A 23,995-nucleotide genomic window follows, 5' to 3' on the forward strand; every position below is an offset into this window, starting at 1 on the left:
TGAGAACAAGATTTATGATTTCTTCCCCTTTTCCTCTTTTTGTGAGAGTGTATGTGTATGCTTCTGTGTGAGATTTTGTCAGTATAGCTTTGCTTTCACCATTTGTCCTAGGGTTCTATCCATCTGTTTTTCTTTTTTTTTTTTTTTCCGGTACGCGGGCCTCTCACTGTTGTGGCCTCTCCCGTTGCGGAGCACAGGCTCTGGACGCGCAGGCTCAGCGGCCATGGCTCACGGACCTAGCCGCTCCGTGGCATGTGGGATCTTCCCGCACTGGGGCACGAACCCGTGTCCCCTGCATTGGCAGGCGGACTCTCAACCACTGCGCCACCAGGGATGCCCCCATCCGTTTTTTTGTTTTGTTTTTTGAAAAAAATTTTTTTTTTCTTAATTATGTTTTTATTTTAATAACTTTATTTTATTTTATCTTACTTTATTTTATCTTGTTCCTTTCCTTCCTTCCCTCCTTTCTTCCTCCCTCCCTCCCTCCTTTCTTTCTCTCTCTCTTTCTATCTTTTCTTTTCTTTTCTTTCTTTCTTTCTAGTTTTTCTCCCTTTTATTCTGAGCCATGTGGATGAAAGGCTCTTGGTGCTGCACCCAGGAGTCAGTGCTGTGCCTCTGAGTTTGGAGAGCCAACTTCAGGACACTGGTCCACAAAAAATGTCATGAAGAACCTAGGGGTAAGACAGGAATAAAGACACAGACCTACTAGAGAATGGACTTGAGGAAATGGGGAAGGGGAAGGGTAAGCTGTGACAAAGCAAGACAGTGGTATGGAAATATATACACTACCAAACGTAAGGTAGATAGCTAGTGGGAAGCAGCCACATAGCACAGGGAGATCAGCTCGGTGCTCTGTGACCACCTAGAGGGGTGGGATAGGGAGGGTAGGAGGGAGGGAGACACAAGAGGGAAGAGATATGGGAACATATGTATAAGTGATGCACTTTGTTATAAAGCAAAAACTAACACACCACTGTAAAGCAACTATACTCTAATAAAGATTAAAAAAAATAATAAAAAAAAGAAAGAAAATGATCCTTTCAACACCCTGTCCTTTCTGGTCCTTGAAATGTCTCTCTTAGTGAGCCAGTCCTCAACACCACCCTAGCCACTTAGTCTGATGCACCCTGTAGGCTTTGTCACTTCCAGTAACAGCAACTCATCCATATCTCAATTCCATGCATCCTATTTCTTGCCACCACTTTGTATCTTTCTAGTTTACTCCCTCATGGATTCAATTCCAACGATCCTTTGATCCACAAGGCCTGTCGATCTATTGATTCTACCATTATCCACTAACTGTCAACCTTTGATATCCCCTCTCCTCTCGTAATGCAGGTGAAAATTCATATCCAGCATTAGAATCATTGTCTTGCTTACAGCTTCTTCTCCCTTGACCCCCCTCACTTCCCAATATTTGCTTGGTAAATGATGCCCCTGCTCAAATCCAGTTCTCCACCCACTCTTTGTCTATATTGTGTGGCTAAACATAGCTGCAGTACAGTATACCATCATGCCTACTGGTTTCTCTATAAATTCCTTCCCATGAACTTCAGGTGGGTTCTAATGCTGCTCAATAATTATATTTCCCTAGTCTATTTCCATTCTCATAGCTATTTCATATTATTTTCTCTCCCAAACCGCCCACCTCATTCCCCATTCTCACTGTTAGCAATCCCGATTGCTATTCACCTTGAAAAGTGAAAAAAATTAAAGGAACTTCCAAAGACTCCTAGCACCTGGAGGCTGATTTTCTGTGAATCTGGAGAAGCTTAAATGCTTGGTCCTCACTTACATAGATCTTTTATAAGTCATAGCAGGGGCCCTAGCAATATATTCACATAGAAATATATTTTTGTAAAATTTACAGTCATTCCATTTATCTTTTAGGTATTAGTAGATGTTCTGTGTGGCAAATGGCTTCCAGCAACTGTCCCACTGACCACTGTGCCAATTCACTAGGGTATCATGACCCAAAGGTGTGTCGTCAGAGGCTGTGTCATGATGCCCTGGCGAATGTGTCCTATGGACCTGGCCCCAGAAGTATGTGAGTGAAGGAGGAGAAACAAGGTTTAAAATGAATGGAACCAGAAGGCAGTTTTTGGAAAATTCTCACAATCATCACAGTCACCTGTAAATTGTAAATGAAAGAATCAGGATTTATTAATGCCTCACCAAAACAGTAGCTTTCCTTACCAGAAAATACTCAGTAAGGCAGAGTATACATTTATAAACAAACCATACTTTCTTTTTCTCTTAATGGTGAGGAAACACAATAGAATTTAACAAAATTGCCATGTTTATAGGACCAGAAAATCTGTATGTGAGGACATTGACAAATGCATAGCATTGTATATCCAACATTATATTATTATACAGAATTGTTTCATTGCCCTAAAAAATCCCTTGTGCTGGGCTTCCCTGGTGGCGCAGTGGTTGGGAGTCCGCCTGCTGATGCAGGGGACACGGGTTCGTGCCCCGGTCCGGGAAGATCCCACATGCCGCGGAGAGGCTGGGCCCGTGAGCCATGGCCGCTGAGCCTGCGCATCCGGAGCCTGTGTTCCGCAACGGGAGAGGCCACAACAGTGAGAGGCCCGCGTACCGCAAAAAAAAAAAAAAATCCCTTGTGCTTTACATATTCAGTCTTCCTTCCCCTCCCCCTGTACCTCTGGAAACCACCGATTTTTAATTGTCTATATAGTTTTTACTTTTTCCAGAATGTCATATAATTGAAATCCTACAATATGTAGCTTTTTCAGACTGGCTTCTTTTAATTAGCAATATGCATTGAAGATTCATCTATGTCTTTCATGGCTTGATAGCTCATTTCTTTTTGTCACTGAATAATATTCCATTGTATGAATGTATTATAGTTTGTTTATCCATTCACCTATTAAGGACATCTTAGTTGTTTCCAGTTTTTGGTGATTATGAATAAAGCAGCTATAAACATTCAATTTTTTGTGGACATAACTTTTCAAATCAGTTGGGTAAATATTAAGGAGTGCAATTGCTGGACTGTATGGTAAGACTGTTTAGGTTTGTGAGAAAATGCAAACTGTCTTCTAAAGTGGCTGTACCATTTTGCATTCCCAGCAGCTGTGAGAGGTCCTTGCCAGCCAATTTTTCTGTCAGTTTTTTTTTTTTTTTTTTTTTTTAGCTATCCTAATCGGTAGGTAATTGTATATTATTGTTGTTTTAATTTGCGGTTCCGACAAATGAGCATCTTTTCATATGCTTATTTGCCATCTGTATATCTTCTTTGGTGAGATGTCTGTTCAAATCTTTTGTCCATTTTAAAATTGGGTTATTTTTTAATTGTTGAATTTTAAGACTTCTTTGCATATTTTAGATGCAAGACCTCTGTCAAATATGTGTTGCTGCACATATTTTCTACCAGTCTGTGGCTTGTCTTATCATTCACTTAACAGTGTCTTTTACAGAGCAGCTGCAAGGATTTTTTTAAAAAGCACATGTAAGAACATAGAGTATGTATCCTATTCAATTCATTCCCTTAATCTCATCAGAGTAAAAGCAGTTTACAGAGTACCTAAAATTGCTGATTACTTTGGTATTTTGCAACTATTAATATTTTTTCTTTTCAGGGTCCTATTGTTGATAGAGTATTTTAAACACATGAAAACTTGGACCTTCTAATGTGTTTTTGTGTAACAAGATGTCCTCCCCAGTGTAAGGCTGTTGGGACATAATGACATTTTAAAGACTTCTAACATATATTTTTTAAAGATTCAAAACAAAAGGTCAAAACACATGAGAAGAAAAAAATTGATAAAATTCAGACACATCATTTAACTCCAACTTGGAAAGATATTTTGGAGTGGTTCATAAAAACAACTGAGAAATTATAAACTCCTGATTCAAACATGTAAAATAGATACAAAGGATCCCTTTCTGTCATTTCTGTATTTATTTATTAAACAATTGAAAAACTACTTAAATAGATGTGAAATGAATAAAGATGATTGAGGAAATAAATTTAAATTACTATGAGGTTAAGAAGCAAACTGTAGCAAAAAAATGTATCACATCAAAAGCAGTTAAAGAAAATATAAATATACTATTATTTATCTTAGAAATGGAAAGGTATTATGAATATAATTGTATCTTTGCTTATATTTAAAATATAGAATGTTAAATCATAAAACAAATTAAATAATTACCTGCAGGAGAAGGAGATAACTGTCTCCTCTGGAAGGAAAAAGCAAGAAGCTAAACTTCTCTGAATGTTTGTTTTGTACATTTGTCTTGAGAACAACGTTTGGGTCCTAATTCTCACAATCCAACTAGAAACAGTTTATGAAGCAATTCAGGACATTAAAACTCTTGCTGGATAATGAATTATATTAAAAGGTTTTTTTTTTTTTTTCTTAAGGAGTGATAATGGTACTATTGTTATATATTGGATTCTTCAGCTTCGGTTGCCATAACAAAATTCCATAGACTGTGTGGCTTAAGTGACAGAAGTTTATTTTCTCACATTTCTGGAGGCTGGAAGTCTGAGATCAGGGTGCCAGCATGGTTGGATTCTGGAGAAGGCTCTTTTTCTGGCTTGAAGACAGCTGCCATCTTGCTGTATGTTCACATAACCTCTTTGTGTGTGTGTGTGTGTGCGTGCAAGCGCATGGGGGGAAAGAAAGAGTGGGGACAAGCTCTCTGATGTCTCTTCTTCTCAGGGCAATAATCCCATCATGAATCCCCGCCCCCGTGGCCTCATCCAACCCTAAACACCTCCCAAAGGCCAGATCTTCAAATACCATCAGGTTGAAGGTTGGTGCTTCAACACATGAATTTGGGCAGGGACACAAACATTTAGTCCATAACATATATTAAAAAAAATACTCTTTATCTTTGAGAGATACATTCTGAAATACATAAAATTGAAATGTTATGAAAATTTCTTAGAATAATTCAGTGTTGCTGGAGATGGATGAGATGAGTATTTATTAATTAATGTTTATTGTTATTCCTGGATGATAAATACATGTGTTCATTTTTCTTTCATGTCTACTTTTTCTATTTTTGTGTATGTTTGAAATGTTCCATAATGAAAAAGTTAAAAATATAAAATTCATGAGATAATTTCATTTTGTGTCTTCATACATGTTCCTTTTAATTATGATCTCATTGCCTTACCTCCTCATGTACCTGATCATTTCTGACTTCTCACTAGACATTGTATACAACCAATTGTACATATAGCCTGAGTCCCAGAATAGCATTATTTTCATCCCAAGAACATTTTATTAGTGTCCAGAGGCAGCTAGGGGCACTAGCAACTCCAGACCACCTTAATCCAGTTTCTCAACTCAGCACTGTTGCCATTAACTGTATACTTTTGTGTTGTATTTTAGGATGTTTAGCAGCATCTGTGATCTCTACTCACTAAATGTCTCAGGTATGGCCAAATACCCTCTGAGGGGCAAAGTCAGCCCCCTCCCCACTGATTGCCTTAACTTAATGAGAAACTGAGATCTTCTGAAACTAAATTTGGATCCCTGGGAGGGTCCGTCTATTCCTATTCACTCCATCATCTTCAGGATCCCAACTCAATATCCGGGATTTTTTTTTTAAAACCAGGGCTTATACTCCCTGGCAAACCCTGAGTCCAATGTTTGTCCACCAGCCCTGAGAATTTGTTGTAAGTTCTACTTTGCTTCTTAAGCTTTTAGCTAGCAGTTCCATTATCAGTAGATAGCTCTGAGATAAAGGCACCCCTGAATGCTTTGCATATCTCTCTGAGTTTTTTTAGTTCACCAGTCCCCTGGAAAAGTTATTTTGTTTGTTTGTTTGTTTTACTATTTTGTCTAGTTTGTTTGCCTTATCTGGAGGGTTGATCCAATTTACCTATAGGATTACTAGAGTAGAAATCTTCCTTTCTTTGTTAAAGCCAATCAGATTTTCATTTCCATTACTCCAGTGAAACTGTTCTTATCAAGATTTCTATTCAATGAATTCCATTGGTCAGTTCAGAATCCTCATTTGCTGTACATTCCCTGGTACATATGTTCAGTCTTATTTTGTCTTCTTTCCTATTCACTCCTTCTCTTCCTTAGTCACTTCTTCCTGTCCTGTCAGTGTTGGAGTGCTCCAGGGCTCAGTCCTTGGCCCTCTTCTGTCAGAATACACTCATTTCTTGATGATCTCATTCAATCTACTTTCTTTAAGTAACACAGATATAGCAAATACACCCAATTAAATGTATCCGGCCCAGATCCATCTCTTGGATATCTGAGTGTCATCTCAAAGTTAAGGTCCAAAACTGAACTTCTGATCTTACCACAAAAACAAAAACAAAAGAAAAAACACAGAGGGCTTCCCTGGTGGCACAGTGGTCGGGAGTCTCCCTGCCAATGCAGGGGACGCGGGTTCGCGCCCTGCTCTGGGAAGATTCCACATGCCGCAGAGCAACTGGGCCCGTGAGCCACAACTACTGAGCCTGCGCGTCTGGAGCCTGTGCTCCGCAACAAGAGAGGCCGCAATAGTGAGAGGCCCGCGCACCGCGATGAAGAGTGGCCCCTGCTTGCCACAACTAGAGAAAGCCCTCGCACAGAACGAAGACCCAACACAGCCATAAATAAATAAATTAATTTTTTTTAAAAAAAGGAAAAAACACAGAAACCCCTGCTTAACTTGATGTTTTTAAAAGGAGTTCTTTGTTTCCATTATCCAAATAAAGTCTTGGAAATATTAAAATTATACCCTAGGTTTATACTTCTATTAATTGAAAATTATTTTATGACTTGTGTTGTTTGCTACAGTTAAAAATTATTTATCTGTTAGACCCAAACAGTCTCCGAGGGATTCCAACTCGCCCAAGAACCGCCAAGAGTCGAGAGCCGTTGCAACACGCAAGAGGTTTATTAGGAGCCGATGCACCGGGGTTCCCTGAACCTCACACAGGAGGCCAATGGGGGAACCCCTAAAAGCGGAATCACATACTTTTTATAGGTTTATTCACTCATAGGGCGGGTATATTTCATAATGATTGGGTAAATGGGGTGACCTTTAAGCTTATTGGCTTATGCATTCTTGCCTCAGCTGTACTTGTTTGTTCATCAGTTTGCGGTTAGGGCATGTCCTGTATTTCAAGCCTATTTCTTGGAGCTATTATTTCTTGAGCCCCCTTTTTCTCGGAACTGTTTTTGCTCAAAGGGATATTTCAGTATCTTACTCACCAGCTGGAAAGTCCAGAAAGGTTTGGGTATTGATAGGGAAATAGGGGTGTGGATATAGTTGGGGCCCTTCATATCCAACAGGATAAATTTTATACTAATAACAATTTGGCTGTGATTTAAGTACATCTAAAGGTATATCACTCTTTTTTGTATATGAACAGTGATTTTAGTATCTATTTGTAAGTAACCCTAATAATTCTCATTCTGAGATGAACCCTCTCAAGTGTTGTACTTACATTGGGTCATAAAGACTCTCTAGGATTTTAATCTCAGGCAAAAGGAAATCATGTGTATAATTAAACATAATCATGTAATATTCATATAATGTAAAATATTTGTCATCTAAAATATTTTCAAGGGTGTCAGCATAACACTCCCTCTAAAAGCTTTCAGAACATAATGTAACCTGAAAGACTGCTGTTTAAAAATAATTCACTCTCTTTAGATATTTGATGGTGAAAACTACTGTAAAACAAATTATCTTCTTCTACTCTTTATGCACAATTGTTTTTAAATAGAAAATGGGGCACTGCTGTGCTTAACTACTTACTGGAAGGATTTCTTTTGTAGGAGAAAATGGGGCGGGGAAAGAAGGATTTGTAGCCTGTAATACTCTCAAGGACAGCTTTACATTTTAAACAATGATGTCATTAAATGATTCCCTTCAAAGGTACAAAGCTAAGTAGATACATGTATTAATTTAAAAAAACGAATATTGAAATATATACAATAATGGGTCAAACTTTCTATATCTCAACTTTAACAGCTGTAGAGCTTATTAAAATATCAAAAGAGTCAAATGTGTTTTTTCACTAAACTATTCATTCCTTTTGGAATATAAGTACATTTAAAACTTATTTTAAAATGCAATGATGCTGTATTTCTCTCAGAGCAAAGTTCTTTAATGGCCCCTGTAACTTTCCTCCTTGACCTTTACTTGACCTTACCTCCTACCACTTTGCATTTGGCCCACTCTGCTCTAGCTATATTGAACTCCTGGGATGTTCCTAGCACATTCCCATCTTGGGGCTTTTGCACTGGCTGAGCCCTCGGCTTGGAACAGTCTCCCTTCAGGTATCGAATCCCAGTGGCTCACTCCCTCACCTCTTCTAGGCTTTGCCCAAATGTCTCAGCAAAGGCCAAACTATCAGCCCCATTTCAAATAGCAATCTTCACCCTTTCTACCGTCAGTGCTCAGGCCAATTATTGTGTTCTGAATTTTTTTCATCACCTTCCAACAAAGAGATTCACAAACTTTATCAGTTCATGGTGCCCTTAGTCTCTTAATAATTTTTTTTCACAGTCCCTCTAGCCAAAAGAAATAGCTAACAATTCCATTTATTAAATAGTTAAGTCCAAACAACTTAATAGCCGTTTGAAAAAGTAATAGACATAAGTTAAAAGAATATTTATATTTTGTTCTTAATTAACTATTCTTACTTACTAATGTGATGTGTGTGCCTGTTGGGCCTTGAATGGCTTGTCAACGCTTGGAAACATAATGGACAACACCACCCTCATTTCCTGATGCACCTTGATTTTTGTTAAGTGTTAGTTTGCTATTGTAGCAACCATTGAAATGCTGGCTCTGAGAAGATGTGATGCCACTAAAAAAAATTTGGCATGAACTCATGAATTTTAAGCTGTAGTAATGTGTACCTCGTCTGATAGATGGTGCTGTGTTCCCCTTGAAAATTTAGATAACCTCCATCGTCCCTGTCATTTTGCTGGATTACAGAGATGCTTTGGCATACAGTTTGGGAACCTTGGTGCTGGCCTATTATATAATTATTTATTAGGTGTATTATTTACAGTCTTTTCCACTACCATTCCTCATGACAGAATGTGCTGAAGCACTAGAATTTGTGTCCATTTTGTTCTCTGATATATTTCAAGCACTGTGAATAGTCCTGGCATATGTAGGTTTTCAGTGCACGTTTGTAGCATAAATAATTATTGGTCATTTATGTTTGTCTATGAACTCTGTTTATATTTTTGCCAAATTTTCTTTCAGGTTTATCTTTTTATTGGTCTGTGAATATATTTTGTATATCTAGGAAATTAGCCTTCTGATTATATGTTCAGCAAATATTTTCCCAGTTTGTCTTTTTGCTTTTGACATTTTTATGATACTTCTTGCTTCATAGATACCTTAAATTTTTATGTAGTCAATTCTGCCATTTCCTTTTCTTTATAGCCTATAGGTAATATTTTATGTTTAAACAGATTTTGCCCATTACGTGATCCCAAATAAAGAAAAAAAATTGTCCAATTTTTTTCTAATTTATTAGGGTTTGTTTTTCTATTATTATTATTATTTTCAACCACTATTTTACAAGAATTTATTAAACTCTAGGATAGAGATCCAGCTTGATCTTCATCCAAATGGCTAGCCAGCTGTCTCAACACTGCCTATTAAATAATTGATCTTTCCCCACTGCTTTGAAATAACAGCTTTGCCACACACTAAATCTCCCATGTGTATTTTGGCTCTATTTCTAGAACCGTCGATTCTGTTTTAGTTGTCAGTTTGTTCCTTCTCAGCACTAACCTCTTTGACTTACTATGATTTTGAAAATTGTTTTTAGTTTTGTGTCACAAACTAATAGAGTTTTAATTTGGGAGGCATAGAATATTACCCTTTGAAACTATCCTTTAAAAGTTAATTCCAACAAAACAGCTTGGCAAGTATTAGAAATCACAATTCAAAGAGGACCTAAACAAAAGTTCTCTAGGAGACTTCTTTTTTATCCATTCAACCATTTATCACAGCTCCGGATATATTGTGGGCACATAGAATTTCAATGAATCAAACACCTTCTAACACTGGAAACAGGGCAGCATGAATGAACTTCTTATACATGAAGTACAGTAAACATAAGTAATGACTGGATTTTTCTGTACACAACCAGCAACGTAGTTATCCTGTTATGAAATTTTTAACACAAGGACAGTGATCTCATGAATTCTATCTTGCTCTCAGTGAATACTCCAAAACCTCACAATATGCAGTTAGAAACACAAAGCAAAATATTAATAATCTCTTATTTTTAATGACATTTTTGAATGGACTTTGCTCATATCAATATACTTGATAAGAAACATCACTGCTAAAACATGAAACTAACAGCTAAAGAGCATAATTACCCTCTAAAGACTCAACAAAACCTTTAGGCATCTACTTGAATTCAAAAGAGATACTTATGCATATTTGCATATACATATGTAAAAAAGTAAGGCAGTTTTTGGTAATTTGACGTAAATAAACATTCAAAACGTCAAGACTGGCTAAAAAAGATTTCAACAATTTCAACCACCCAGCTCAAGTGCTCTCATGAGTAATTTTATTTCTTTTTTGCCTGTCACTCTACATAAGTCCATTAGAAGCAGACAAGACCTAAAAATACAGATTAGAGAGGGTTTTTTTCCTTCATACATATGGGAGACATGGGCTCCTGGTCAACGACGAATACAGAGACAATATCCCTCATTCTTAGCAATGTAACATGCTTTTCTGAGCTGGAGGAAAAATTTTCCTTGGAAACTGACCACAACAGTCCCTCTTCCTTGTAACTAGTAACAAACAGATTCAATGTATAATAGTACAAATGGACCAGTTAGGGTAAAGAACATAAGAACAGAAAGGCACTATGTACCGTTTTAATCAAATTTAAATAACTATATCCCAAGCACCCATTTTTTTTTAGCCCCCAATTTCAGAAGATCTTTGTTTGTAACCACTTATTCCGTGACATAAGAGACTGTTTAACCAACTGCATTATGTATATTATTTTATCCCTAAGGTTATCATTGAAATGTCTGGGGCATTCATACCACTGAAAACATAATTCTGCTGGTACAGTCAGGTAGAAGCATTTCCAGCTTCTACAGAAAATGGACAAAGCTGGGATGTTTCCTGTGCCAATTAGCAGTTTCACTGAGCAAGAAGGAAGTGTGTCTAAAGATTCCTGAATGAGAACCCAGCAAGCTCAGTATCTGAATGAGAACAACCCAGCAAGCTTTCTTGGGCTTTTGGCACGCACAGAGGCCACAGTAAAGAGTTCCCAGGAAGGTCATCCAATTTCAATGAGCCAGAGGGATTATGTGGGAGGGAAGCGCTTGTGTGGCTTGTTCCCTTCAGCACATGTCCAGGGAGGACCTTTGCCAATGCCCGGCACCATAGGGCTTATAAATATCTTCTAGCTGAACTTGTGAATACAGCTTTCAAATACCAGACAAATGACGGTGCAAAGGAATGTTTGGCGAAAATTATGAATTATCTGAAAATTCAGTGAAGCTGCAAATTTGTATTTGGAAGTCACACACACGCCTCAAATATATAATTTGATTTAGATTCAGGAGACAAGTTTATTTAACTATGGGATACTTATCTGATGATTTGTCTATGCTGCTGTTACTCAGCCATTCGGAAAATGACTAACTTTCCAATGTTTCACCAATACTTTCATTGTAATGGAGGCATACAGCGTTATAGTATAGTTAGTGTCATTTTAGATGTGAAAGTGACACACTTGATTAAGCTAGAATTCTGTCCCCCCTTAGATCTTAATTCATTTAATCCAGGGACAACCTATTCTTTATTTTAAAACTGTAACCTATATTTATTTACCTATGTGCAAGTTTAACTTTTTTTTTTCTACACTCTACTGCCTTTCATCAATTTAGCGTTGCTTTTCTTTGAAATTAAGCTTACTGTAATCTTTTCAGATTGCACTTGGTAATATATTTTTCTTATGCCTGATGAAGAGAATAAAACTAATTCAACAAATATACGATTTCCCATTATCTCTCAAACACTTGTAAGTCACAAGGATATTTAGATAAACAAGCTGCAGTTTTTCAATCAAAGGGGGAAGAGATGCGGGAGATTAGTAAACAGCTAATAATCATATAGTGTGATAAATGTTTCCCAAAGTTTATTCTCAATCCAGCAACCAGAATGAGCCCTTAAAAAGAGAAGTCAGATCCTGCCCGTTCTCTGCTCAAGCTCTCTATTCAGAGCCAATAGTTTACAAATCCTATATGATCTGGCCCCCATTTTCAGTTTGGCCCACTCTCCTACCTCTCTCACTCCTGTTCTACTACACTGATATGCCTGCTTTTCAGTGGCACACTGACATCGAACATGTTACATACACTCTTGCCTTACTTTTCCCCCAGACATCCACTTACTTTCTTATCTTTGTTCAAATTCCACCACTGTTTTCCTAATAAATTTGTTTATTTATTTATTTATTTTTGGCTGCTTTAGTTCTTTGTTGCTGTGCGAGGCTTTCTCTAGTTGTGGTGAGCAGGGGCTACTCTTTGTTGTGGTGCGTGGGCTTCTCATCCTAGTGGCTTCTCTTGTTGCAGAGCACGGGCTCTAGGTGTGCGGGCTTCAGTAGTTGTGGCACACGGGCTCAGTACTTGTGGCTCGAGAGCTCAGGCTCAGTAGTTGTGGTGCACGGGCTTAGTTGCTCCGCAGCATGTGGGATCTTCCCAGACCAGGACTCGAACCCGTGTCCCCTGCATTGGCAGGAGGATTCTTGACCACTGTGCCACCAGGGAAGCCCAAATTTCACCTCTTTAGTGAGATCTTCCCTGACCACCCTATTGCAGTCTCTCCCCAGCACCCTCTACCTCCTTTTCCAAGATTTATTTATCCATAATTGATCTCCAAAATACTTTAAAAATTTTTTTAAATAAATTTATTTATTTATTGCTTGTTTTTTATTTTTGGCTGTGTTGGGTCTTCGTTGCTGTGTGAGGGCTTTCTCTAGTTGAGGTGAGTGGGAGCTACTCTTCGTTGCGGTGTGCCGGTTTCTCATTGTTGTGGCATCTCTTGTTGCGGAGCACAGGCTCTAGGCACGTGGGCTTCAGTAGTTGTAGCACGTGGGCTCAGTAGTTGTGGCTTGTGGGTTCTTGAGCACAGGCTCCGTAGTTGTGGTGCACGGGCTTAGTTACTCCGTGGCATGTGGGATCTTCCCGGGCCAGGGCTTGAACCTGTGTCCCTTGCATTGGCAGGCAGATTCTTAACCACTGCACCACCAGGGAAGCCCCCAAAATACTTTTATCTCCATAATACTTTATATCCCTTTACATCTTACCATTTTGTTGGTGGTTAGTTTCTGTCTTGACCTCTAGAATATAGGCTCTATGAGGGCTGAGATTTTTGTCAACTTGCTAATTTCTATGTTTCCAGTGCCTATAAAAGAACCTGGTACATACAAAATGCTCAATAAATACATATGTTGAATAAATGAATGTCTATTTGAAGTAAGAACAAGGTACAATGGAACAGAGAATAAAAACCTAAATGATTGTTGCTCATGAGATAAAGAAAGCTTCCCAGAGGTTGTAACAATTTAGGTTGGCTTTAAAAGAAGAGTAGATATTAATATTTTCCAATTATAGAAATGGGGTGGGGGGGACATCATAATCATGGAGAACAGTGTATCAGGATGCTTTGAATAGCTAATAATAGAAAACCTGACTCAGAATGGACTAGTCAATGACAAAATGCATTGACTCATGTAACTGGAGGTCCTAAAGTCAGGAAGGCATCATGACTGGCTTCACCCAGGGGCTCTGGCTCTCTTTCTCTATGATACCTCATCTCAGGAGTGGCTTTGTCTTAGGCTGGCTTCCCTTATCAGAGCAAAGCAGCTATAATGGTTCCAAGATTCAAACCCTCACATTACAATACCTAAAGGAAAGGAGAAAACTGTCAGAACAGTAGGTACCCTTCTTTCTCAGATCCCAAGCTTATTTTTTTTTTAACATCTTTATTGGAGTACAATTGCTTTACGATGGTGTGTTAGTTTCTGCTTTATAACAAAGTGAATCAGTTATACATATACATATGTTCCCAATCTCTTCCCTCTTGCGTCTCCCTCCCTCCCACCCCTCTAGGTGGTCACAAAGTACCGAGCTGATCTCCCTGTGCTATGAAGCTGCTTCCCACTAGCTCTTTTACATTTGGTAGTGTATATATGTCCATGCCACTCTCTCACTTTGTTCCAGCTTACCCTTCCCCCTCCCCGTGTCCTCAAGCCCATTCTCTACGTCTGCATCTTTATTCCTGTCCTGCCCCTAGGTTCCTCATGACGTCTTTTTTTTTTTAGATTCCATATATATGTATTCGCATACGGCATTTGATTTTCTCTTTCTGACTTACTTCACTCTGTATGACAGACTCTAGGTCCATCCACCTCACTACAAATAATTCAATTTCATTTCTTTTTCTGCCAAGCCTATTCTTCAATCAACTACTTTGGCTACGGATACGCCATAGACCAAGTGATTTACACCTGGTTTATATGAATCAATCACAAAGGTAAGTGGAAATGGATTCCCATGTTTGGATTAAATTAATCACAGCCACCCTTGGATCTGGAGGTGGAGTCATTTTCCCTCCAAGTCCATGATTACTATCCAATGGCTGAGAGGGTTGTTGGGAAAACCATCATAATATCCATAATAAACAGGTACGAACATAATATATTGGGATAACACTGTGTGTTCTTAGAAGAACGCTTAAAGAATAGAGGGATTTGAGGGACTTTCCTGGTGGTCCAGTGGTAAAGAATCTGCCTTACAGTGCAGGGGATGTGGGTTCGATCCCTGGTCAGGGAACTAAGATCCAACATGCCACAGAGCAACTAAGCCTGCACACCACAACTACTGAGCCCACACACCTCAACTAGAGAGTCTGCATGCCACAAACCGCAGAGTCCACACGCTCTGGAACCCACAACACATATACAGAGCCCACGCACCCTGGAGCCTGCGCACCACAACTAGAGAAGAGAAAACCCACACGCCACAACTAGAGAGAAGGCCACACGCTGCAACGAAGAGCCCGTGCACTGCAATGAAAGATCCCGCATGCCTCAGCGAAGATCCTGCGTGCCACAGCTAAGACCTGACACAGCCAAAAATAAATACAATTAATAAAGTAAATAATAAATAAATCTAAGAAAAAAAAAAGAATGGACGGAGTTGATTCTAGAAAGGTTAAGTTGAGGTGAGATGAGTCAGGGCCCTGTAGAACTGGATATAAAGATGAGACTTTATCATGGAGCTGCTAAAAAGCCATTGAAGTTTTTTAAAGCAAGACAGTGTCATGAAGAGTGCTGTTTATTTCCTTGATATTTTAACTTCTTTAGAAAAATAATTCTGCAAGCAATATTAAAAACTAGATTGGAAAACTTTACAGAAAGAAAAGTCATCTAAGGTGCTATTGTAATAGTCCACCACAGGTTGAAGTGAGACAAAGGGAGAGAAACTTAATTGGAGAGATATTTTTCGCAAAATAACAATACAAATATAGATGATAAATAAGAGGAGAGAGAGCTGACTCTGAGGTCTATAATCTGGAGGACTGGTATGTATAATGGCTCTCAACAGAAAGAAAAAAAAAAAAAGAGGACCCACGATTAGAAGGAGTATATTGGAGAGGAAAGTTATGAAGAAATTCTACACAAGATTGAATCAAGAATACTGTGGGAGAACTGGGAACAGTAGAACCAATTATTTCTGAGTGACAGAAAGTATAGTGGATTTTTGTTGTGTTTTGATTGCTTCACTAGCATTCATTTCCCCTTGTTCATAGCACCCTAATTCCCTTTGGGGGAAGTACTGCTTCTCTGTTGATTACAGTCTGATGGTGTAAGTGGAGGGCTTCCACTTAGCCAAGAAGTAACATCTGTAAACCAAGCCTAAGTCACTTGCATGCTCTCTTCCTGAAGGCTTAGTAATGGGCAGAGTGAAAAGAGACTAGAAACAATTGTATTCATCCCAGAGGTCAGGCTGGAATACCAAGCTGTTTTTGCTGTCAGAGAGACTTTTATAATTCCCTCTGTGGTTTCCTTGGTTCCTGTAACTTTCCAAGTCCCCATCTCCAGGCTGCTTTTTAATACTATGATCTCACAATATCTTTCTGATAAATTCATTTTTTCTTCAGGAGAGTCCATTTGTGTCACCCTAGTCAAGGAACATTAGCTGATACAGAAGGGAGAGAGAAAGATGCTGAAAGAATAATGTTAGAGTAAATAGCAAAATTGAGGATGTTCTTGTAAGCTGTACAAATTCTAGGTCACATAAAAACTAGACTATCATTTTTTGTGAATTAGGGGCTTGAGAAGAACCATTAAGGTTTTTTTTTTTTTCTTTCTTTTTTTTAACTGTTACTGAAAGGAATGTGTAAAGGGACTAAGAATGATTAAAAGGATTGCTTATCTTACTGAGGCTGAAAAACATAAAATTTTAATGGAGCCAAACCAACATAATTATGCAGTTTTATGTAACAGTATTTAGAAACTTGGAATGGAATTAAAGAATGCAAATCAGTAGAGTGATCCAGATTTAGAGATTAATGGACTATATGCTCCAGTTAACAGTCAAGGGAGTAAGAGAATGAGTAGCTGATATACACTTGACATGATGAACCCTGGGATTCTGCCTGGGTAGGAAGCTATCTAGATCATATATATGGAAGTGAGTAAAATCAGTAACAGCTTCACCTATAAGGCTGTGGCAAGGATAGGATTCAGGATTAAACAATTTCAGGAAGGATATTTATCCAGATTGGCAGCACAGACCAAGGGAAAACCCAGTCTATGATCCAAGAGGGAAAATAATTATAATCCTAAATGCAGCAAGCCCAGAGAGTAATAAAATGCCATAAATGTCAAAATTAGTGATAAATTTGCTTATCTATGGGAGTATGGTGTGATCCAACAAACTCGGAGAATGTTTATAGCAGCAAGGCACAGAGGTATACCTGCTTGTTGAAAGTGCTTCTAATAAGCAGAAATGAAGCTTAGACCCTAATAAACTGAAAGATAATAATAAATAAATGGGGAAAGGGAAGCTAATGATGAAAGCAAAAGTAAACTTACTAAAACTGAGGAAGTAGAAGAGGTGGAGGGTTCATCTGGAGAGAGAAATCTCAGGGTTCAAGATATTAGAGGTATAGACAGCCAAGTGAGTGCTTAGAGGTAAAGTTATTAAGGTAAAACAGATCAGGGCAATGGAACTACAGTATTAAATAAGTCATAAACATGGAAATTATTTATGATTGTTGGAAAGTTATTAGAAGGAAGTGTGAAAAAATGTTAGCATCCTTGGTGAAAACAGTTTCTGACAGGCTAGTCAATGATAAAGGGACAGATTGAGAGATGACAGTCAAGGGGGAAATGATGGAAACTGGAGAGAGTATAGACTACTACAAAAGAATTGTACTAGGAAGAACCCTGGTTTTGTAGTAACTGTGTCTATTCTCACTCTGACCTTCCTTTCCTTTCCTTGACCTTTGGCTCAGCCTTCTTGAAATGAAATGATGCCCCTGCTCACATGAGAGCCATATCATTATTGTGAGTACCAGGCCTCCCTTATACAGACATCTTCCTTCTACAGGTTCAGTTTCGTCATCAAAAGTTTCACCCACAGGCTTAGGAGACAGAGGGGAGAACGTTGAGTTCCCTGGCCTGCAAGATGGCGATCAAGGAGGTAGAAAAGACCCTATAATGGGTGCAGCAAAGGTGCTGGACATACCAGCTGCCTGAGGGGCACAAGAGTCTTGGGTGTGATGCCTGGAACAAGGATAAATAGCATCTTGAGAACATAATTCAGATTCTTCATAGGGGAAGCGTCTTTGTAAAACATAATTTTTAAGATGATTCATAGTAATAAAGAGCATGGACTTTGAAATCAGACAAATCTTGATTAAAATGTTGGCTCTGACACTTAATTGTGTAAACTCGATCAACTTCCTTACCTCTCTGAGCCTGTTTCATCATCTTTAAAATAGCTAATAATACTTCCTCATGGATAAAGAAGATGTGGCACATATATACAATGGAATATTACTCAGCCATAAAAAGAAACGAAATTGAGTTATTTGTAGTGAGGTGGATGGACCTAGAGTCTGTCATACTGAGTGAAGTAAGTCAGAAAGAGAAAGACAAATACCGTATGCTAACACATATATATGGAATCTAAGGGGAAAAAAAAAAAAAGGTCATGAAGAACCTAGGGGTAAGACAGGAATAAAGACACAGACCTACTAGAGAATGGACTTGAGGATATGGGTAGGGGGGAGGGTAAGCTGTAACAAAGTGAGAGAGTGGCATGGACATATATACACTACCAAACGTAAAATAGATAGCTAGTGGGAAGCACCTGCATGGCACAGGGAGATCAGCTCAGTGCTTCGTGACCACCTAGAGGGGTGGGAGGGAGGGAGACGCAAGAGGGAAGGGATATGGGAACATATGTATAACTGATTCACTTTGTTATAAAGCAGAAACTAGCACACCATTGTAAAGCAATTGTACTCCAATAAAGATGTTAAGAAAAAAAGACTTGCTATAAAGCTACAGTAATAGAAGCAATGTGACATCAGTGAAGGAAAAGGCAAATAGATCAATGGAATAGAATAGGTAGCTCAGAAATAGACCCACATAAATAGAGTCATGAGATTTTTGACAAAGAAGCAAAGTCAATACAATGGATCAAAGGCACTTTTTGTAACAAACACTGCTGGAAAAACTGTACATCCACATGCAAAAACAATGAATCTAGACACAGATCTTAAACTTTTCACAAAAAATTAACTCAAAATTGATCACAGAGATAAATTATAATGCAAAACTATAGGGAGGAGGAACCAAGATGGTGGAGTAGAAGGACATGCTCTCACTCCCTCTTGCGAGAACACCAGAATCACAACTAGCTGCTGGACAATCATCGACAGGAAGACACTGGAACTCACCAGAAAAGATACCCCACATCCAAAGACAAAGAAGCCAAAATGAGACAGTAGGAGGGGTGCAATCACAGTAAAATCAAATCCCATAACTCGTGGGTGGGTGACTCACAGACTGGAGAACACTTATACCACAGAAGTCCACCCACTGGAGGGAAGGTTCTGAGTCCCACGTCAGGCTTCCCAACCTGGGGGTCCGGCAATGGGAGGAGGAATTCCTAGAGAATCAGATTTTGAAGGCTAGTGGGAATTGATTGCAAGACTTCGACAGGAATGGGGGATACAGAGACTCCACTCTTGGAGGGTACACACAAAGTAGTGTGCTCATCAGGACCCAGGGGAAGGAGCAGTGACCCCAGGGAAGACTGAACTAGACCTACCTGCTAGTGTTGGAGGGTCCCCTGCAGAGGCGGGGGTGGCACTGTTTCACCATGGGGACAAGAACACTGGCAGGAGAAGTTCTGGGAAGTACTCCTTGGCATGAGCCCTCCCAGAGTCTGTCATTAACCCCAGGAAAGAGCCCAGGTAGTCTCCAGTGTCGGGTTGCCTCAGGCCAAACAACCAACAGTGAGAGAACACAGCCCGACCCATCAACAGTCAAGTGGATAAAAGCTTTACTGAGCTCTGCACACCAGAACAACAGTCAGCTCCACCCACCACCAGTCCCTCCCATCAACCCTCTTAGATAGCCTCATCCACCAGAGGGCAGACAGCACAAGTAAGAACAACAATCCTGCAGCCTGTGGAACAAAAACCACATTCACAGAAAGACAGACAATATGAAAAGGCAGAGGGCTATATACCAGATGAAGGAACAAGATAAAACCCCAGAAACACAACTAAATGAAGTGGAGATAGGCAACCTTCCAGAAAAAGAATTCAGAATAATGATAGTGAAGATGATCCAGGACCTTGGAAAAACAATGGAGGCAAAGATCGAGAAGATGCAAGAAGTGTTTAACAAAGACCTAGAACAATTAAAGAACAAATAAACAGAGATGAACAATACAATAACTGAAATGAAAACTACACTAGAAGGAATCAATAGCAGAATAACTGAGGCAGAAGAATGGATCAATGACCTGAAAGACAGAATGGTGGAATTCACTGCTAGAAATGAAGACAGCCTAAGAGACGACTGGGACAACATTAAATGCAGCAACATTTGCATTATAGGGGTCCCGAAGGAGAAGAGAGAGAGAAAGGACCTGAGAAAACATATGAAGAGATTATAGTCAAAAACTTCCCTGACATGGGAAAGGAAATAGCCACCCAAGTCCAGGAACCACAGCAAATCCCATACAGGATAAACCCAAGGAGAAACAAACTGAGAAACATAGTAATCAAATAGGCAAAAATTAAAGACAAAGAAAAATTATTGAAAGCAGCAAGGGAAAAACGACAAATAACATACAAGGGAGCTCCCATAAGGTTAACAGCTGATTTCTTAGCAGAAACTCTACAAGCCAGAGGGAGTGGGTGGCATGATATACTTAAAGTGATGAAAGGGAAGAACCTACAACCAAGATTACTCTACCAGGTAAGGATCTCGTTCAGATTACATGGAGAAATCAAAAGCTTTACAGACAAGCAAAAGCTAGGAGAATTCAGCACCACCAAACCAGCTCTACAACAAATGCTAAAGGAACTTCTCTAAGTGGGAAAAACAAGAGAAGAAAAGGACCTACAAAAACAAACCTAAAACAATTAAGAAGGGCTTCTCTGGTGGCCCAGTGGTTGAGAGTCCGCCTGCCGATGCAGGGGATGCGGGTTCGTGCCCCGGTCCGGGAAGATCCTACAGGCCACCGAGCAGCTAGGCCCGTGAGCCATGGCTGCTGAGCCTGCGCGTCCGGAGCCTGTGCTCCACAACGGGAGAGGCCACAACAGTGAGAGGCCCGTGTACCACACACACAAAAAAAGAAAACAATTAAGAAAATGGTCATAGGAACATTCATCTCGATAATTACCTTAAACGTGAATGGACTAAATGCTCCAACCAAAAGACACAGGCTTGCTGAATGGATACAAAAATAAGACCCATGTATATGCTGTCTCCAATAGACCCATTTCAGACCTAGCGACACATGCAGACTGAGAGTGAGGGGATGGAAAAAGATATTCCATGCAAATGGAAATCAAAAGAAAGATGGAGTAGCAATACTCACATCAGATAAAATAGACTTTAAAATAAAGCATGTTACAAGAGACAAGGAAGGACACTACATAATGATCAGGGGATCAATTCAAGAAGATATAACAATTATAAATATATATGCACCCAACATAGGAGCACCTCAACACATAATGCAACTGCTAACAGCTTTAAAAGAGGAAATTGACAGTAACACAATGATAGTAGGGGACTTTAAAACCTCACTTACACCAATGGACAGATCATCCAAAATGAAATTAAATAAGGAAACAGAAGCTTTAAATGAAACAAGAGACCAGGTAGATTTAATTGATATTTATTGGACATTCCACCCAAAAACAGCAGATTACACTTCTTCTCAAGTGAGCACAGAACATTCTCCAGGATAGATCACATCTCGGGTAACAAATCAAGACTCAGTAAATTTAAGAAAATTGAAATCATATCAAGCATCTTTTCTGACCACAACTCTATGAGATTAGAAATGAATTACAGGAAAAAAATGTAAAAAACCACAAACACATGGAGGCTAAACAATATATTACTAAATAACGAAGAGATCACTGAAGAAATCAATGAGGAAATCAAAAAATACCTGGAGACAAATGACAATGAAAACACGATGATCCAAAACCTATGGGATGCAGCAAAAGCAGTTCTAAGAGGTAAGTTTATAGCTATACAAGCCTACCTCAAGAAACAAGAAAAATCTCAAATATACAATCTAACCTTACACCTAAAGGAACTAAAGAAGAACAATCAAAACCAAAGTTAGCAGAAGGAAAGAAATCATAAAGATCAGAGCAGAAATAAACGAAATAGAAACAAAGAAAACAATCGCAAAGATCAATAAAACAAAAAGCTGGTTCTTTGAGAAGATAAATAAAACTGATAAAGCATTAGCCAGACTCATCAAGAAAAAGAGGGAGAGGACTCAAATCAATAAAATTAGAAATGAAAAAGGAGAAGTTATAACAGACACCGCAGAAACACAAAGCATCCTAAGAGACTACTACAAGCAACTCTATGCCAATAAAGTGGACAACCTGGAAGAAATGGACAAATTCTTAGAAAGGGATAACCTCCCAAGACTGAACAAGGAAGAAACAGAAAATATGAACACACCAATCACAAGTAATGAAATTGGAACTGTGATTAAAAATCTTCTAACAAACAAAAGTCCAGGACCAGATGGCTTCACAGGTGAATTCTAGCAAACATTTAGAGAAGAACTAACACCCATCCTTCTCAAACTCTTCCAAAAAATTGTAGAGGAAGGAACACTCCCAAACTCATTCTATGAGGCCACCATCACCCTGATACCAAAACCAGACAAAGATACTACAAAAAAAATCCAAAATTACAGACCAATATCACTGATGATTACGGATGCAAAAATCCTCAACAAAATACTAGCAAACAGAATCCAACAACACATTAAAAGGATCATACACCACGATCAAGTGGGATTTATCCCGGGGATGCAAGGATTCTCAATATATGCATATCAATCAATGTGATACACCATATTAACAAATTGAAGAATAAAAACCATATGATCATCTCAATAGGTACAGAAAAAGCTTTTGATAAAATTCAACACTCATTTATGATAGAAACTCTACAGAAAGTGGGCATAGAGGGAATCTAGCTCAATATAATAAAGGCCATATATGACAAACCCACAGCAAACATCATTCCCAATGGTGAAAAACTGAAAGCATTTCCTCTAAGATCAGGAAAAAGACAAGGATGCCCACTCTCACCACTATTATTCAACATAGTTTTGGAAGTCCTAGCCTCAGCAGAGAAGACAAAGAAATAAAAGGAATGTAATTGGAAAAGAAGAAGTAAAACTGTCACTGTTTGCAGATGACATGATACTATACATAGAGAATCCTAAAAATGCCACCAGAAAACTACTAGAGCTAATCAATGAATTTGCTAAAGTTGCAGGATACAAAATTAAGGCACAGAAATCTCTTGCATTCCTATACACTAATGATGAAAAATCTGAAAGGGAAATTATAGAAACACTCCCATTTACCACTGCAAAAAAAGAATAAAATACTTAGGAATAAACCTACAGGGCATATACCCAGAAAAAAACATAATTCACAAAGACACATGTGCCCCAATTTTCATTGCAGCACTATTTTCAATAGCCACGTCATGGAAGCAACCTAAATGCCCATCAACAGATGAATGGATAAACAAGTGGTGGTACATATATACAATGGAATATTACTCAGCCGTAAAAAGGAACGAAATTGGGTCATCTGTAGAGACGTGGATGGATCGAGGGACTGTCATACAGAGTGAAGTAAGTCAGAAAAAGAAAAACAAGTATCGTATATTAACGCATTTAGGTGGAACCTAGAAAAACGGTACAGATGAACTGGTTTGCAGGGCAATAGTTGAGACACAGAAGTGGAGAACAAATGTATAGACACCAAGGGGGGAAAACTGCGGTGGGGTAGGGATGGTGGTGTGCTGAATTGGGCGACTGGGATTGACATGTATACAGTGATGTGTATAAAATTGATGACTAATAAGAACCTGCAGCATAAAAAAACAAACAAAAGAAACAACTAATACTAAACTTTCTTTGGGTTATTTGTATGGAAATATGTTAATATAAATGTTTCAGACATTACATGAATTTTCTAAAAATCTTATATGTTCTCGTATAATGTTATAAGTCATATTTCTAATTATTACTTTAAAATGTATATCTCAGAAATAACTAAATTTCCTTGTGAAGTGCATTATTATGAACTTTCATCAAATCTTTAACCATGGTCATTTTTAAGTCTTTTGTCATTTATAGACAGTTCTGGGTGTACTGTGATGCTTTTGCAAATATGTTCCTATAAA

The sequence above is a fragment of the Neophocaena asiaeorientalis genome, unplaced genomic scaffold (assembly GCF_003031525.2).
Source record: "Neophocaena asiaeorientalis asiaeorientalis breed wild unplaced genomic scaffold, Neophocaena_asiaeorientalis_V1.1 scaffold653, whole genome shotgun sequence".
Classification (NCBI taxonomy): domain Eukaryota; kingdom Metazoa; phylum Chordata; class Mammalia; order Artiodactyla; family Phocoenidae; genus Neophocaena; species Neophocaena asiaeorientalis.